This window comes from Lemur catta, chromosome 12 (genome assembly GCF_020740605.2).
Source record: "Lemur catta isolate mLemCat1 chromosome 12, mLemCat1.pri, whole genome shotgun sequence".
NCBI classification, from domain to species: Eukaryota; Metazoa; Chordata; class Mammalia; order Primates; family Lemuridae; genus Lemur; species Lemur catta.
Window position 1 is genome coordinate 79,689,182 of NC_059139.1, and position 18,892 is coordinate 79,708,073.

Sequence of the window (18,892 nt, forward strand, 5' to 3'; positions counted from 1 at the left end):
ACAAGCCAAGACTGGAAAAAAATATTGAAAATCACATATCTTATAAAGTTCTTATATACTGAATATATAAAGAATTCACAAAACTGAATAAAAAGAAAATAATCTAATTTTTTTAAAAAATGGGGAAAAATTTGAACCAACCCACTATTAAATTAGATATACAGATGATAGGTAACTGTCAGAATAGATGTTCAACATCATTAGTAATTAGGAAGATGTGAATTAAAACCACAATTTGGTACCCCTATGTACATATTAGAATTTCTAAAATTAAAAAGATTGACCACAGCAAGCGTTGGTGAGGATTTGAAGCAACTGGAACTCTCATATACTGCTAGTGGGAATGTTAAGTGATGCAACTACTTTCAAAAACAGTCTGGCTGTTTCTTAAAAAGTTAAACATGCAACTATCATATGATCCTCTCCTTCTACTCCTAAGTGTTTACCCACAAGAAATGAAGTAAATATATATCCATACAAAGACTTGTACACAAAAGTTTATAGTTATAGCTTTGTTTGTAATAGCCCAAACCTGTAAACATGAAAGTTCATCAACATGTAAATGAACAAATAAATTATGGTATAACCATACAAGAGAATGGATGGACAATTGACGCACACAACAACCGGATGACTCTCAAAATAACTATGCTGATGAAAGAAGACAGACAAACAAGATTCATACTGTAGCACTCCACATACATAAAAGTCTAGGAAAATGCCAAGTAAGCTATAGTGACAGAAAGTAGATCAATGATGGTCCTGAGGGATGAGAGGTTGGAGTGAGGGATCACAATGAGGAAGGAGAAACTTAGGGTGGTGATGGATATTATCTCTTTTAAAAGATTTAAAAACATGATAGCAAAACCTCAGATTTTCTTACCTTCAAGCCTTATCTCCTTTCTCTTTTTTCTCCTTTCCTTCTCTCTTTTTTAACCTACTCCCCCCCACACACACACACTTTCTCTAAACATTGATAAATCACAAAGATTACAACAGTAACTCTCATGAGAATTGTTCTGACAATTATCTGGATGGGATTAAACCAATGATCTTGAGCAAGAAGTGCAAAAAAGTAGAACAATCTCTAATCATTCCAGCTGTCAGAGTTGCTGCACTTAAAGACTAAAACATCAACCTGAGCCATAGCACAGGACATGTGTCCCTCTTATTCTCGCTCTATAAAATTCTAACCCTGCTTTGACATGGAGAGTTACCTGGTCTTCAAATGCTCCTTGATATATATCAGCTGCATAAAGCCATTAATCTCTATTTGAGTTACTTAAATATTTAACAAACATCTTGATTGTGGGGATGGTGTATACATATGTCAAAACATCAAATTCTGTAGATTAAATATGTGCAATCTATTGTTTGACATTAATACCCCAATCAAGTTGTTAAAAAATAGCCCTACCTAAAATAAGAAAAATCAGCCAGAAGCATACAAACCTAAAGGAGGAAACTGACAAATGCTGGCAGTCCCCAGAATATTCTACAAACCTTTTCTGGGTCCAGAGCCTGTTCTTTACTCCAGACTCAACTCCTCAGCACCACACCAGAAACCTTTCCATTTCCTTGGGCAGTTTTCACCCAAATGAAAAATCATCTACATGTACAACATGAAGCTGCAGTATTATTATTTATTTTTTGGGGGGGGAGGCTTCATTAGCCTTTATTTACTCAGCTTTGTTGAGTCACCTCAAGGCCTATAAAAATTGCCATCTCATCACCAGACTGACAAAACAAAACTCTATTCTCAGAATTTCTACATGAAATCAGGGTATTTTTTTAAGAACAAATTTATTACAGACCAATGAAAATATGGTAAGCAACGGCATAGGCATACACTCTTGACCCTCACCTTCTTTTGATGGTTTCAGCGATAGTTTCTAATTTCACAAACACCACCAAAGTGCACTGCTTTACCTTTGGGAAAAACAAAACAAACAAGTCTCCAGCCTTCTGCAACTGAGTCCTTGTGTAACATTGGCACCAAGAGAAAGAGAAAAAGGCCAGGGTGGGAACTGCCTTCTGTTCCCTAACTCAATGCCTTTTGGAACTTTCTCCAACTATAAACAGAGTAACTAACTTTCAGTCAGCCAAGGGGCGTAGAGTTAATATGTGCTGACACAGTTTCCTATAGGATGGAAGGATGGCCCAGTGATGCACTTTCCAGATACATTGTTGAATTATCAGGAAAAAATGAACAGGAAGAGAAAAGGCCCTTCCTTTTTTTATATATTGACCACTTGAGGTTGTTCCTGGTCTCAAAGCTGGGAAGCTTGAATGGTATAGGATATGTCTGCTAACTTAGAGAAATAAGTTGGTGGAACCCAGAGGAAAGAATTACCATTTTAAACAGGGCTAATACAACAGGAGTCACCAACATAAGTTTATAGAATGATTCTTAATATCCACCAGAACAAGTCACCTGATTCTTGTATGTGTTTGCCATATCCTGGTCCTGTGACAGTGATGTGGTCACAGCATTAGCCTAAGGAAATTGCATTTTCAATAAGGCTAAATGAAGTTCAGAGACCTCAATGCTGCAAAAACTGGACAGGCACCTTGCCACCTTATCATCTACAATGTCTTCTAATTACTTCCATCCTTGCACAATGAGCCCTAAGTCATCCCAGTGGGGGGAAGATTAAATAGAACATAATCACAAATAGAATTCGCTAGTTCTTAAATAAGACATGGGATTTCATATAGCACAGAGGGACAAATGCAACTTGCAATACAAGCTATCTGAAAACTCCTGGAGGCAACATCAGGCTAATTTTAAATGTGATTGGTCCCTGTGTCCTTTCATCCACAGTAGGAGTTTGGTCATTAACTGTTAGAAGGAAGTTTTGATCTGGAAGTCTATCATATGTGGGTGCACTGAAGTTGGTTTACTTTTACTTTTATATCCTAAAGGAAATAAAAATTCTCAGGCACACTATTTCCTCTTAATTTGTATATGAGATATTAAGCTATGAATATGCATTTGAGGTGTTAATGGAATCTTCTTTATAATTGCTAAAAGTAAGTTTTTATTTGTTAAGCCCTTTCTGATATCAGAAAGCAATCAGAAGAGGGCAATAAATTCAGAAAAAAGTGGGAGAGGAGGCCATGTTTGCAGACTAGAAGCAGATCACACAGAAGAGGATCGAAAGTTGCAAATGGATGCCCACTATGGATGGACCCCCTTAGAGAAAGCATTGCAAACCATCAGAGACGTGATGGGAGAAACTCACAGCAAAGGAGATGGGGATGGGGAGATCCACTCACCAGGATCAGAAGGAGTTTCCAGCAAAGGAGAACAGGAATACTGCAAACCTATCTGCCTTGAACTGAGAAAAGAGTTTTAAGATAAGAAGAAACTAGGAAAAGAATTCTGGCAACATGAAAAAACAAGCTACTTCAACACCACCAAAGGATCACAATATATACAGCAAAGGACACTAACCAAAAGGAAATTGTTGAAATGTCAGAAATGGAATTCAGAACATAGATGGCAAATAAGATGAATGGGATAGAAGAAAAACTTGAAAGCAAAGACAAAGAAGCCAAAAAAAATTTCAGAACATGAATGAAAAAAGTGAGAAAGTAGCTAAAGAGATAGAAAACATAAGAAAGGATGTAACAGAGCTTAAAGAAATAAAAAAGTCACTCAGAGAACTTCAAAATATATCAGAAAGCTTCAACAACACGTTAGATCAAGCAGAAGAAAGAATTTCAGAGCTTGAAGACAAGTCTTTCAAACTAACCCAGTCAATCAAAAAAAAAAAAAAGAATCATTTAGAGAAATATGGGACTATGTAAAGCAAACCAATGTACAAATTATAGGTATCCCTGATGAAGAAGAAAAGCAAAAAGCATGGAAAACCTGTTTGAGGAAAACTTCCCTGATATCACCAGAGATTCAGATATTCAGATACAAAATGGTCATCAAACACCAGGAAAATTCACATCAAATAGGACAGCTTCAAGACACATAATCATCAATGTGGCCAAAGTCAAAATGAAGGAGAAAAATTCTAGAAGCCACAAGACAAAAGCTACAATTAACCTACAAAGGAAAGCCCATCAGGCTAACAGCAGATTTCTTAGCAGAGACCTTACAAGCCAGAAGGTATTGGGACCTCATTTTTAATCTTCTTAAACAGAACAACTGCCAGGCAAGAATTTTGGATCCTGCAAAACTAAGTTTCATAAATGATGGAGAAATAAAGACTTTTCCAGGGAAGCAAACACTAAGGGAATTTGTCTGTACTAGACCTGCCCTACAGGAAATGCTGAATAGTGTACTATACATGGAACAGCACAATAGATAGCCACTAACATAAAATATCCTAAAATTAAAGCTCACAGCTCTTATAAAACAACAGCAAAAGAGGGAAAACAAAACAAGACAGTATAATCCAACATGACAAACAAAATAATACTCCACATATCAATCCCAACACTATGAATTGTCATAGTGCTCTAATTAAAAGACACAAACTGGCTGAATGGATGAAAAATCATTGCCCAAGTATATGCTGTCATCGAGAAACCCATCTAACTGTCAAAGATATGCATAGACTCAAGGTAAAGGGATGGAAAATAATATCCCAAGCAAATGGAAACCATAAGCAAGCTAGTATAGCCATTCTCATATCAGATCAAACTGACATTAAATCAATACTGGTTAACAAAAAAGACAAAGATGGTCATTATATAATCATAAAGGGGGAAATTCAGCAAGAAGACATAACAATCCTAAATATCTACATACCTAACACAGAAACTCCCAGATTGATAAAGAAAATTTTTCTATATCTAAGCAAAGAAATAAATAGTAGCATTATAATTGCTACAGACAGCAATACTCCACTGACAAAATTGGACAGATAATTGAAGTAAAAAATTACTAAAGAAATACTGGACTTCAATGAACTCTAGAACAAATGGACCTAACAGACATTTACAGAACATTCTACCCCCAAACTACAGAATATACACTCTGCATACAGAATATACTACAGAATATATGTTCATCAGGACATGGGACATTTTCTAAGACTAATCATACTGTAGGCCACAAAGCTAATCTCAGCAAATTCAGAAAAACTGAAATCATACCATGTATCTTCTCAGATCACAGTGGAATAAAACTAGAAATCAATTCCAAAAGAAATTCTCAAATCCACACAAAGTCACAGAAATAAAACGATCTGCTGCTGAATGATCCTTGGGTCAATGATGAAATTAAGATGGAAACATAAGATTCTTTGAACTGAACAACAAAGGGGACACAAGCTTTCTAAATCTATGGGATATTGCAAAGGCAGTGCTAATGTGAAAATTCATAGTCTTAAATGCTTACATCTAAAAAAAGAATCACAGATTATCAACCTGATGTCACATCTCAAGGAACTAGAAAAAGAATAAATCAGACCCAAAGCCAGTAGAAGAAAAGAAATAGCAATGATCAGAGAAGAATAAAATGAAAAACAAAAAACCCCCAAATACAAAGGATCACTGAAACAAAAAGTTGGCTCTTTGACAAGATGAACAAAATCAATAGACCATTAGCTAGATTAACCAGAAATAGAAGAGAAAGGGCTCAAATAACCTTAATTGGAAATTAAAAAGGAGACATTACAACTGATACCACAGAAATACAAAATATTATCTATCCATGAATGCTACAAAAACCTCTACACACACAAACTGTAGGGGAAAGAAAACCTAGAGGGAATGGATAAATTCCTGCAAAAATACAATGTCTCAAGGCTGAATCAGGATAAAATAGAAATCCTGAACAGACCAATAACTAGCAGCAAGATTGAGGCAGTAATAAAAAATCTCATAACAACAACAACAAAGTCCTGAACCAGACAGATTCACAGCCAAATTCTACCAGAACCTACAAAGAAGAACTGGCACCTATTCTACAGAAATTATTCCATAACATCAAGAAGGAGGGACTCCTCCCCAACTCATTCTACAAAGCCAGTATCACCCTGATATTAATGTCAGGAAAGTACACAACAAAAAAGAAAATTACAGACCAATATCCCTTATGAACATTGAGGCAAAAATCCTCAACAAGATACCAGCAAACCAAACTCAGCAGCACATCAAAAAGATGATTCACCAGGATCAAGTGAGTTCCATCTCAGGAATGCAAGGATGGTTCAACATATGCAAATCAATAAATGTAATTCACCACATAAACAGAAGCAAAAACAAAGACCATATGATCATCTCAATAGATGCAGGAAAAGCATTCTATAAAATTCAGCACCATTCATGTTGAAAATCTTCAACAAACTAGGCATAGAAGGAATATATCTCAAAATTATAGAAGCCATATATGACAAACCCACAGCCAACATTACACTGAATGTGCAAAAGCTGAAAGCATTTCCCCTAAGAACTGGAACAAGTCCAGGGGATCTACTGTTACCACTTCTATTCAACATAGTACTGGAAGTTCTAGCCAGAGCAACCAGGAAATAAAGAATAAAGGGCATCCACATTGGGAAAGAAGAGTTCAAACTAATCCTGTTTACTGAAAATATTATCTTATATCTAGAAAACCCTAACAACTCTACCAAAAGACTCCTAGAATTGATAAGTAAATTCTGTGAAGTCTCAGGTTACAAAATCAATGTACAAAAATCAGATAAGAGTCAAATCAAAGACTCAGTACCATTTACAATAGCTGCGAAGAAAATAAAATACTTAGGAATATATTTATCAAGGGAGATGAAAGATCTCTATAAGGAGAGACCGGATGAAAGAAATCATAGATGACACAAAGAAATGGAAAAATATCCCAAGCTCATAGATTGGTAGAATCAACATTGTTAAAATGTCCATTCTGTCCAAAGCAATTTAGAGATTCAACATAATTCCCATCATAATACCAATGTCTTACTTCACAGATCTAGTGAAAAAAATCCTAAGCTTCATTTGGAACTGAATAAGAATGCAAATAGCCAAAACAATCTTAAGCAAAAAGAACAAATCTGGAGGCATCACGGTCTTGACTTCAAATGATAATACAAGGCTATAATAATCAGAACATCATGCTAATGGTATAAAGGTAGAGACAGACCAATAGAACAGAATGGAGAACCCAGAAATAAAACCATACAGCTATAACCACCTGATCTTTGACAAAGCAGACAAAAATATACACCGGGGAAAGAACACCCTATTCAATAAATGGTGCTGGGAAATTTGGATAGCCATATGCAGAAGAATGAAACAAGACCTATACCTCTCATCAGATACAAAAATTAATTCAAGATGGACTAAAGACTTAAATGTAAGGCATGAAACTATAAAAATTCTAGAAGAAAATATAGGAAAAATTTTTCTAGACATAGGCCTAGGCAAAGAATTTATGACTAAGACCCCACAGGCAAATACAGCAGCAAGAAAAATAAATAAATGGGACAATTGAAAAGCTTCTGCACAGCAAAAGAAATAATTAACACAATAAACATGCAACCTACAGAATGGGAGACAATATTCACAAACTATACATCTGACAAAGGACTAACACCCAGAATCTACAAAGAACTCAAACAAATCAGCAAGAAAAAAGTCAAACAATCCCATCAAAAAGTGGGCAAAAGACATGTACAGAGTTTTTTCAAAAGAAGAGAGACAAATGACCTACAGACTTATGAAAAAAGCTTTAATATCACTAATCATCAAGGAAATACAAATTAAAACCACAGTGAGATACCACCTTATCCCTGTCAGAATGACTACTATTAAAAAGTCAAAAAACAAAAAACAAAAGATGCTGGCATGGATGCAGAGAAAAAGGTACACTTATACACTGCTGGTGGTTCTGCAAATTAGTACAACCTCTGTGGAAAACACTATAGAGGTTCCTCAAAGAGCTAAAAGTAGACTTACGATTCAATCCAGCAATCCTACTACTGGGGATGTACCCACAGGAAAGGAAAAGAAATTATTTTATCAAAAAGATACCTGCACTCAAATGTTTATTGTAGCACAATTCACAGTTGCAAAGATGTGGAACCAACCTAATTGCCCATCAGTACATGAGTCAATAAAGGAAATGTGGTGTGTATACACACACATACACACACATATACTATGGAGTACCACTCAGCCATAAAAAGGAACGTAATAATTTTATTTGCAGCAACTTGAATATAAATGGAGACCATTATCTTAAGTGAAGTTTCTCATGAATGGAAAAACAAACACCACATGTTCTCACTAATAAGTGGGAGCTAAATAATGGTTGCACATAGGCACAAAAAGATGTAAAGGACATTGGAAACTAAGAAGGGAGTACGATGGGAAAGGCCTGAGGAATAAAAACTTACCTGTTGGGTACAATGAACACTGTCCTGGTGGTGGGCACACTGAAAGCCCTGACCTCAGCATTATGGAGTGTATCCATGTAACAAAAACTTTTGTACCCCCTTAATATTTTGAAATTGAAAATAAATATATTCATGAAATACTGATCAGTGAAATGCATATTATAAAACAATGTATATATACTATGTTTCCATTGTTTAAGGTATTTATTCCTGTAAAGAAAGGAATAGAAGCATAAGGAACAAAATGTTTAAAAATATGATTATTAAAGACAGTTTTTATTCTCAAAAAAAAAAAAGAAATGGGAGGGTTCAATATCATTTTATGCTTGATATCATAAAAGCTAGCAAAAAGTCACATGATTACAAAAACAGTCTAACTTAGAAAGATAAAAACACTCTTCAGCATCCCACACTTAATCATAACCTTTAGCAAACTTCATGCAACACCATACAGAGTGGGAATATACAAAGGTCAAGGACTGCCATCCTTAAGGATCCTGCATGCTCTCATGGTTTAAGAAATTCCAGGATCTCTTTACTCAATAATGACCTATTGAAAAAGAAATCAATAAAACAATCCCATTTATAATAGCATCGAAAAGAATAAAATACTAAGGAATAAATTTAACCAAGGAAGTGAAAGATCTGCATACTGAAAACTATAAAACATTGATGAAAGAAATTGAAGAATACACAAATGGAAAGATATTCTCTGTTAATAAATGGAAAGAATATTGTTTAAAATGTCTATACTATGTGAAGTGATATACAGATTCAATGCAACCCCTACCAAAACTCCAAAAGCCTTTTATATAGAAATGGGGGGAGATTCTAAAATTTGTAAAGAACCACAAAAAACCTGAATAGTTAAGGCAATCCTAAGAAAGAAAAACAAAGCTGGAGACGTTACATTATTTGATTTCAAATTATATTACAATGCTGTAGTAATCAAAACAGTAAGGTACTGGCATTAAAAACAGACACATGGACCAATGGAACAGAACAGAGAGTCCAAGAATAAATCCACACATTTACAGTCAGTTGATCTTCTATTAATACAGAGGCTCCAAAAACAAACAATGAGGAAAGGATAGTCTCTTTAATAAATGGTGTTTGGAAATTAGCTATCCACATGGAAAAGAATGAAATTGGACCCTTACCTTACACTATACACAAAAATCAAGTCAAAATGGATTAAAGACCTAAATATAAGACCTTAAACCATAAAACTCCTACAAGAAAACACAGGAGAAAAAGTCCTTTCCCTTGATCTTGGCAATGATTTTTTTGTTTAGGATCCCAAAAGCACAGTCAGCAAAAACAAAAATAAATAAACGTGACTACATCAAACTAAAAGCTTCTATGCCGCAAAGAAAACAATCAACAAAATGAAAAAGCAACGTATGGAATGAGAGAAATATCTGCAAGCTATATATGTGATAAGGGGTTAGTATCCAAAATATATCAGGAACACAACTCACTAGCAAAAAATAGAATAACCTGATTTTTAAAATGGGCAAAGGATCTGAATAGACATTGCTCCAAAGGAGGCATAAAAAGGACCAAAAGGTATTTGAAAAGGTGTTCAACACCATGACTCATCAGGGAAATGCAAATCAAAACCACAATGAGATATCATCTTACCCTAGTTAGAATGACTATTATCAAAAAGACAAAAGTAACAGATGCTCACAAGGATGCAGAGAAAAGAGAACTCTTACACACTGTTGGTTGGAATGTAAATTAGTACAGCCACTATGGAAAATAGTATGGAGGTGTCTCAAAAAACTGAAAATGGAACCACCATACAATCCAGCAATCTCACTGCGGGGTATTTATCCAAAGGAAAGGAAAATAGCATACCAAACGGATACCTGAACCTCCATGTTTATTGCAGTACTGTTCACAAAAACTAAGATATGGAATCAATCTAAGTGTCTAACAACAGATAAATGGATAAGAAAATGTGGTGTGTACACACGATGGAATACTATTCATCCACAGAAAGAATAAAATCACTATCATTTCCAGCAACATGGATAGAGGGGGAGGTCATCATGTTAAGTGAAATAATCTAGTCACAGATAGACAAATATCACATGTTCTCTCTCATATGTGGGAACTAAAACAGTCGATCATATGGAGGTAGAGAATAGCATGACAGTTACCAGAGGCTGGGAAGGGAGGGGATGAAGGGAAGTTTAATGGGTACTAACATACAGTTAAATAGAAGGAATAAGTTATAGTGTTCAATAACACAGAGGAAAACTATAGTTAAAAACAACATATTGCATATTTCAAAATAGCTAGAAGAGAAAATGTTCTCAACACAAAGAAATGATAAATGTACAAAGTGAAGGATGTCTTAAATACCCTGATTTGATCATTACACATTGTATGCATGTATGAAAATATCATATGTACCCCATAAATATATGCAATTATGAATGAATTTAAAAACTAGATAAAATTCACTATTTATTTAAATGTAGAAAATATGCCAACCGCTTATATGTTAAAGATTTTTCCTATACCTATCCCCCAGACTCTAAGTAAAACTGACCCCCCATGAAGAATGTTTATCCTGTGGCTTCTCAATCCCAGCACACCTCTGTGAACTCCCAAGAAACACATACGCAAGTTTGAGAATCACCCACACCAAGGGCTGCAACTTAAATACCTGCAGAGGCAAAGCAGTGAGCATAAGTGATTGATGATGGTGCCCTGAAGCACAGAGCCGCAGGGTCTGCAGGGGCTGGAGCTTAATGCCTGGTCTAAGGGGAAGCCAGCACTATTTAGCTGTTGCTGATTGTTGCTCTGTGGGAATGTGGGCCGAATATTGCCAACTCTCAAATATTTAAGAACCTGAAATCTAGGTTTTTTAAATAAAAAGTTTCCCAGTTTTAAATGTTGACAAGAAAATCAAAACATTTTTATATAGGGCAGGCTAACTGGGCCTTCAGGCTCCCAGTTTGTGACCTCTGACCTAAACCATATCAAACCCAACACAACACAATAGGTTGTTCACAGTAGGCTGGATCCCAAATTATCTCAGCCTCTTGGGCTGCCTTTAATTCCTTCCCCTCAACACTTTCTCCCCACCCCAAGCCTATTCATGCAACCTCTGACTTGAGAATTCTGACTTATTCTCCAAACTCTACGTCCATACTACTACATATCCTAAGGAATATGTGAACGGGACTTCCTCAAGTTGTTCAGTGCACAACCTACCCAACTACACAATATGACTCAGCACAGCTCCCCACACATTCTATTGCAGAACTCCTCACTTTACATGTCAGTAACCTCTACTAGACTGCAGGCTGAATACTTGACGGCAGGGAATAATGAAAGTTTTAGAGCAAAGTAGTTAAAGGCAGAAGCTCAGTATCCAAATGTCTGGGTTGATATTGTACCCACTGTGAGCACTTAATGGCTGTGATCTAAAAATATGGGAAATTGAACTTCCCTCGCTAGGCAGACTATGAGGTTTAGCAAAGAAAAAAATAGGAAATGGTAAACATTGTGCTGAAATAGAGTACATGCTCACTAAGAGTTAGCTGCTTTTATTATTTTATTCATCTGCTTATTACCAGCATTTTGAACAGTGACTAGAACCTAGTAGCTGCTCTGTGAATTTTTAATGAGTAAATTAACATTTATTAATAAGCAAACAAATAAGCTTTGCCTCTAGGATAAAAGGTGAATAAAAATTGATACAGAAAGACACTTTATTTCCCAAATGTTTGAAAGCCTTGTAGCTCTGGAAACCATCACCGTATGTCCTGCATGTATTTAATGACAGCTAGATAAGGTGAGAGAAGAGAAAAAGCCCAGGAAAGGAAAATAAACAAGTATTAATAAACAGAAAAGGACAGAAAAAACATAGGATCATTCAGCAAGAGGACATGAACCAAATATGGGAAATAAAAACCAAACCAGAAAATGTTAAAAAAAAAAAATGTGGGGAGAAACTGAAGAATAGAAAGAAAAAATTAAATTGCACAGTGAAATATTTGGGTGGGAAAAGTAATATAGTTATATATAAGCCATTTCAGGGCTATTTCATAATCCAAAAGAACACTCCATTGCTCTTTCCTTTCATCATCTGAGCCTGGGTTGTTGGGGCCTCTTCGGCTCTTTCTCTTTCTCCTGCTCACTTCTGAGGGGTGCTGTAAATTCAGCTCTGGAAGAACTGCCCCAGCAGGGACGGCCACCCCAAGACGCTTGTCCTTTTTGCTGGGCCACTGATCCTTGCACTGAATTACAGATGTTTTCTTCTGCTGCGCAAGCTACTTTTTATGGGCTTAATTTGCAACGGCCAATTCTAAGGTTTGTTTGCTTGGTTTTCTTTTGTTGGAAAAATAGGGAAGAAAAAAAGAATCTCTATTGTGAGAAACCTGCACAGGAAGGGGTTACCTACACCGGGGAATTTCCCTGTTTTAAAATGAAATTGGGTTAATTGAGAAGGGCATTGAGAAATACTGAAGCCCAATTAACAAACTCTAAAGTCTCCCAATTAACAAGATAATTGTGAAATGGCTTTGGGGCAGCACTTAGAGCTGTAGAGAAGAAACCACTTGTTCCAGGCTTAGTCAGAGAGTGGTTTGAGGTCCTTTCTACTCCCAGGACACATAAAAGGAGCCTAGACGTGCAGAAAGAGATTTCAAGAAGTTTGGATAGAACACACGGTTGGGGGCCTGAGTGGACACGATGTGTCCTGAGAAACCGAGCGGAAATAGTTCTCACATGTTGAACTTGATTCTAATGATGCCACCCAGTGTCCAAATCTCCACCTAAGAGCGGGCCTTACATACACAGAGGGCTCTGTTGGCCGCCCATCCTGGACTTCTGTCACTCGCGGCCACCCTTAGCTGCACTCCAGTGATTGTCCCTTTATTAAGACGCTGCTCCCTCTTGGGTCGCCACAGCTTTGACAGCATGTGCTACCACTACTTCTCTGATGATTTTGAAATCAAGACAATAAAAGATCAATAAAAGGAGGGAGGACGAGAGGGAATGCTGCCCTGGGGTTGCGGGACGCTCGGCCCCTGGAACTTGTCGCTATGAGATCAGAGGCCCCGTGGGAAACCTCCCCCCGCTGAGCGGCACGGCGCGTCCCCGCGAGCAGAAGCCCCGCGGTCACGAATCAGTCACTTCGACCGCAAGGGGCGCTCGGAACGAACCGCCATCTGCCTCCTGCCAGCTCCGGGCACAGTCTGCTCGCTGCCGGCCCTGCGGTGGCGCCCGGCTCTTCCGCTCTGTGAGGGTGGCCGAGGCCGGGGCCTCAGGGCAGGAAGCACGGCGCCCCGGGGCTGCAAGGGCTCCCCGGCTCGGTTCAGCGTGCGCCTCATTTTCATGTGGTGCCTCACTTTTGGCCACGGGGATTTTCTTTTACTTGCATAATGTTGTTAATATTTGATCCTTGAATCACGTTTGTGGTTTTGTTTTTAGTGCTGTTTGGCCAGGAGGGGAATGAAGAAGTAAGCTGTGGGCGCGGGGGCTTCCCGGCAGCAACATTAGGATCCATCCTCTACAGCTGCGGTCCCCAACCCCAGGTCGGTGGCCTGTTAGGGACGAGGCCGCAGAGCAGGAGGTGAGCAGCAGAGGAGCCAGCTAAGCTTCACCTGCGTATGCAGCCGCTCCCCATCGCCGTCCTCACTGCGTAAGCTCCGCCCCCTGTCGGATCAGCGGGGACATTAGAGTCTCACAGGAGCAGGAACCCTACTGCAAACTGCGCAAGGGAAGGATCTAGGTTGCAGCTCCTTATGAGAATCCAGTGCCTGATGATCTGAGGTGGAGCTGAGGCAGTGATGCTAGCGCTGGGGAGCAGCTGCAAGTACAAATTATTGACTGCACAATAAATGTAATGCACTTGAATCATCCCGAAACCATCTCCATTCCCTCCCACACCATCCCCAACCACGGAAAAACTATCTTCCATGAAACTGGTCCCTGTTGCCAAAAAGGTAGGGGACTGCTTTATAGGAAAGCATTTTCTCATGTCCGGATTTAAAATGCCATTACCCACATCTGAAGTGTGCCACCCTGCTGCGTTCTGAATTTCTTCCACACAGGGTTGAGAGGTGATTGGGCATGAAACCAAGTCTGTTGTCATCCTCTTTCCTTTGAATTATTGGGAAAGTTTTTGAAATACAAAGGATAACGTCTCTACTATTTGGGCTGAAAAGCCTTTAAACAAATGTGAACTCTCTACTGTTAACTGTACATTTTTTTACTCTGCCATGTGGTCCCTGACACTCTACAAGAAAGAAACCAAGATTTCTCTCAATCAAATGGGAGAGTTGGTGATTAGCCAAGGTCATGGACAAAAAAAAAAGGAAAAAGAAAAAGTCCTACTACTTTGGAACTTAGGGCTATGTTTTTGTGTTTTAATATCATCTTCTTCAATGTTTTACTCCTGCAGAACTGGGAATTATCAACAGTTGCTGGGTATTCATATATTTGCTAAGTTCCCAGGCTCAATAGGTAAAGCTCAGAGCTGAAATTCATCAAAATGCTAGTGGTTAATTTGCTTTAAAAAGTCACTCCTGTCCAGAAGATGACAGGTTGGTATTTTCTCTAGAGACTTATATGAACACTTCATTCTGTCTTTTAGGGAGGGAATTTCCTATAGATGAATCTAGCAGAGCCAAACGTCTGATTGTGATCCCTGACTGTATTTGAATTGGTGGCTTTTTCCCACGGAGTACAAAAGAAATTTGAACCAGGGCTTTGGTCTTCATGTCACTTCTGTATCAAAGACAGCACGCAGCAAAGCAGCCCAGCTGCTCAAGTGCAGCGACTGGCACGGCGGACGGAAAGTAATAGGAGAAGTGTCAGGGAAGACTGTAGGTAGCAAAAGCGATAATGAGACGGAGTGTGATGGAGCCCTCGGCAAGATTAAATGTGCAAGTGTCTTTCTTCTCTAATTAGACATTTATATCATTAACTTTCCAACCTTAAACATCCAAAGAGAGCACTGTGCTTGCCAATTTTTCTATTGACCTTTCACAGCTTTGCAAAGCAAAAACTCCTCTGTTTGGGGGAAGGGGAGGTGCAGATTCAGCACTCCCTCCCCAAGTCAAGCACCAGTCAGCTCGTGTCTGAGCAAGGCCCACTGCTCATGTGCAGAGACTCTAGGAGGGAAAGATGGTCTGTTGAATGTTTGTGTCTTAAATCCAAAGAATGTATCCCATATGCTACAGGCAGCCCTAGATCACGGAAGCATTTTTCTGTGGTTTCTGAATGGAACAGCTTGTCTCTTCCTGCTGCTTTACAGGCATACAGAAGAAATAAATGCTCAAGTTTTTTGGTAGGTTCTAGGCAAATGCTTAGTGTTTCCCATCTTGTGACTGTAAACATTCATTCTGTCTTCCCTTCCCCTATCTCTGGCTTTTGTGAAAGTTTTAATATCTCCGAGGGCACAATGATATTTAAAAATGTGTATATTTCTACTCAACTTATTTCTAATCCTTGCTCTCCAAGAAATACTGGTTGCTGTATTCAGAGGTAACAGCAGAAAATTGGTGTGATATTGTGGAAGGGGCACAGGCCAAAGAGAAGAGACCTTTGTTCCTGGGCTGGTTCTACTACTCACTAGCTGCTTGACCTTGAAGAAACCACCTCATATCTCTGGGCTTTGGTTTTCTACTATCCAAAATGAGGTGCAAAGAGGGGAGGATGGGCCATCCCAGGTAGCACACATGCCAAAACTAAGCATCTCCTAGCAATCATTGGCATAACTTATTCACACCCTCCAGCCATTTATACTTATCCCATAACACACATAACACAAACATATACAAATACATTTTTAAGAAATTTTAAAATTACGAATAATTTTTAAATGAAGGCAGGGAGATGTTAGATAGAAAAACTAGAGCAGCCCTAAAGGAATCCCTGAAGGTATAGAATCAATCACATTAGCAATAATACCACCTTACAGTGATGTCATTCTTTAAAAAAATACTGCCTGATTCCCTCCCCCCAACCTTCCCTTCTCACAGCCTTTCCCCATCTCAGTAAATGGTAACTCCAACCTTCTAATTGCTCATGCCAAAGCCTGGGAATCGCCTTTGACTCTTCTCTCCCACCCCGCATTCCATTCATCAGCAAGTCCTGTCTGCTTTACCTTGGAAAATACCTTAGTATATTTCAGAACACCATACGTTGGCCTCCTAAGTATCTCTGTATTTTCATCACCACTTTCCCAGGTCTATTCTTAACACAAAGGCCTGGGTAACTCTTTTGGAAAGTAAGAAAGATCATGTGTCATTTGTGGTCCAAAGCCTCTGAAGTGTTCCTTCTCACTCTGTGTTGAACCCAAGCCCTTACATGGCCTAACAGAGTCTGCTCGATCTGACTTGGTCCCCCACCTCTCCTCTCTGGCTTCTCCTGCTACTTGCTCTCTGTTCTCTCTCCTGCTTCTATCCAGCCTCTTTGCTATTCCTCCAACACGCCAGGTGCACATCCAGCTCAGGGCCTTTCCCCAGAACATTCTTTCATGGTTTGCTTCTTTAATCTCTTTCAAGGCTCTCATCAAATGTGAATGAGAATTCCCCTGACACTCCACCTTACTCTGTCTTATCTTACTCTGGCTCTTACTGCCACATAACACATATTTCCTTATGTGCTTATACTTTCTGATTTCTCCCCCAAACTAGCTCCCACAGAATAAAAGCTCCATGAGGGCAGGGGCTTTGTCTGTTTTGTTTTCTGCTAATCCTCATGGCTAGAGCAGCACCTACCCCATAGTAGGAGCTCAATTATAAATATGGTGAAATGTACAAAAGCATTCAACACACTATTAATGAACATCTACTGTGGGTGACTAGCTGCTGGAATAGATACAGCAGTGAAGGAGGCTAATATGGTCCCTACTTGATGGAGCTTGCATTTTAGGGGGGAAAACTTACTAAATAGATTATTCATTTACTTATTTGAGATAATCTGAGATAGTAGTAAGGGGTAATGAAATCAAAAAGTGCTGAAGGTAGGGAGAAAAGACTGCTTTAAATAGGGTGGTCAGGAAAGGCCTCTTAGGGGAATAATTTAAGCTGACACCTGAATGATAAGAAGGAGGTAACTGGGAGTGGAAAAGCATTCCAGGCAGAGGAAACTGCAGTGCAAAGGCCCTGAGACAGGAACAAAGATTGGTATGTTGCAAGAACAAACAGAACAAGGGTATGGCTGGGATAGCAGGGGAGGAGGTAAGAACTGAGAGATAAGCACAGAGGCTAGATCACTGGGGTCCTACCAAAACCCTCGCATTTTATTGTAAATCTATGGGAAGCTATTGGAGGGATTTAAGCAGGAGGGTGTTCAAGTGTAATTTACATTTTTGAAAGATTGCTCTGACTTCTCTATGGAGAACAGTCTTCTCGTGAGGCAAGAGTAGAACCACCTAGGGGGCTGTCTTGTGGTTGTCCAGGGGGAGATGACTCTGCCTTGAACGGGAGAGCGTGATAAACTGTCAGGAAGCTAAAATGTGGTTTTTGAAAAGATTTATTTTCATATTTCTGGAAAAGAAAGGTGAAATAATGTCATGTACATATGGCCCAATCAGAAACACAGAGTGTAGAGCTGAAAGGAAACCTTAGGTCATTTATTGGACCTTCTCACCTGGTGCAGAAAGTCTCTCTGCTGCATCTCTGAAACATGATCAGTGAACTTTTGCCGGAAAACTCCAGTCATGAGAAACTGAGCACACCCCACTATCAATACCACCATGAGAAAGGAGGCTTGTTGACAGGGATAAAAACTTCCATGCACACAAGTACAATGGGCATTATTAACCCTGTTTACAAAATAAGCAGCAAAACCCTACAGAAACTGAGATGGTTCTCAAGACAGCATTACAAATGAGTGGCAGAGGAAGGGCTAGAACCTAGTGCTCTCAGTTCCCAGCACAATATTAGGCAGAGGCTAGTGAGAATCCATCTATTGAGGAAATTTGTCCTAGTAACTAAATGAAGGCATTCATCCCTAACGAAACGTCTCCCATACAATTATGCCACACAGTCCATTCCTGCTGAGCCTCCATGCTTTTCTCCAAGAAATCCAAATGCAGATGGACCCAAAAGTGGCAAGCAGGAGGTCATTGGCAGGTGTCACCTCTCTCCTGACCACGTAAACAGCTTGAGGCTGAGCAATTGGGTATGGCTGGTCCACCAAGAACTGCTTCTGGAAAAGGGAATAGCAGCTGGAGTTTAACTGACAAAACCCCATAACCTCCCTTGATGAAGGAGCGCAGCCTGAGGATGCGTGCCCAAGGAATCTCTGCAGAGCAAATGAAGCTGAGGGGCCTGCAGGCAGCAAATTCACTCAAGAAAGAGACACACGCATCTTGGTAGAAATGATACCTGCTAATAATCAGCACTACAGACCTTGGCAACGACTAATGAAAGCTAAGAAGCCTCTTGAAGAGGAATGTTGTTGTAAGACTAAGAAGAAACTGCTAGTTCAAGTCAGAAGACCCAGATTCTATTCCTGGCTCTAGATTCCACTGGGCCTCTGCTGGAGCAGTAAGGGGTGGG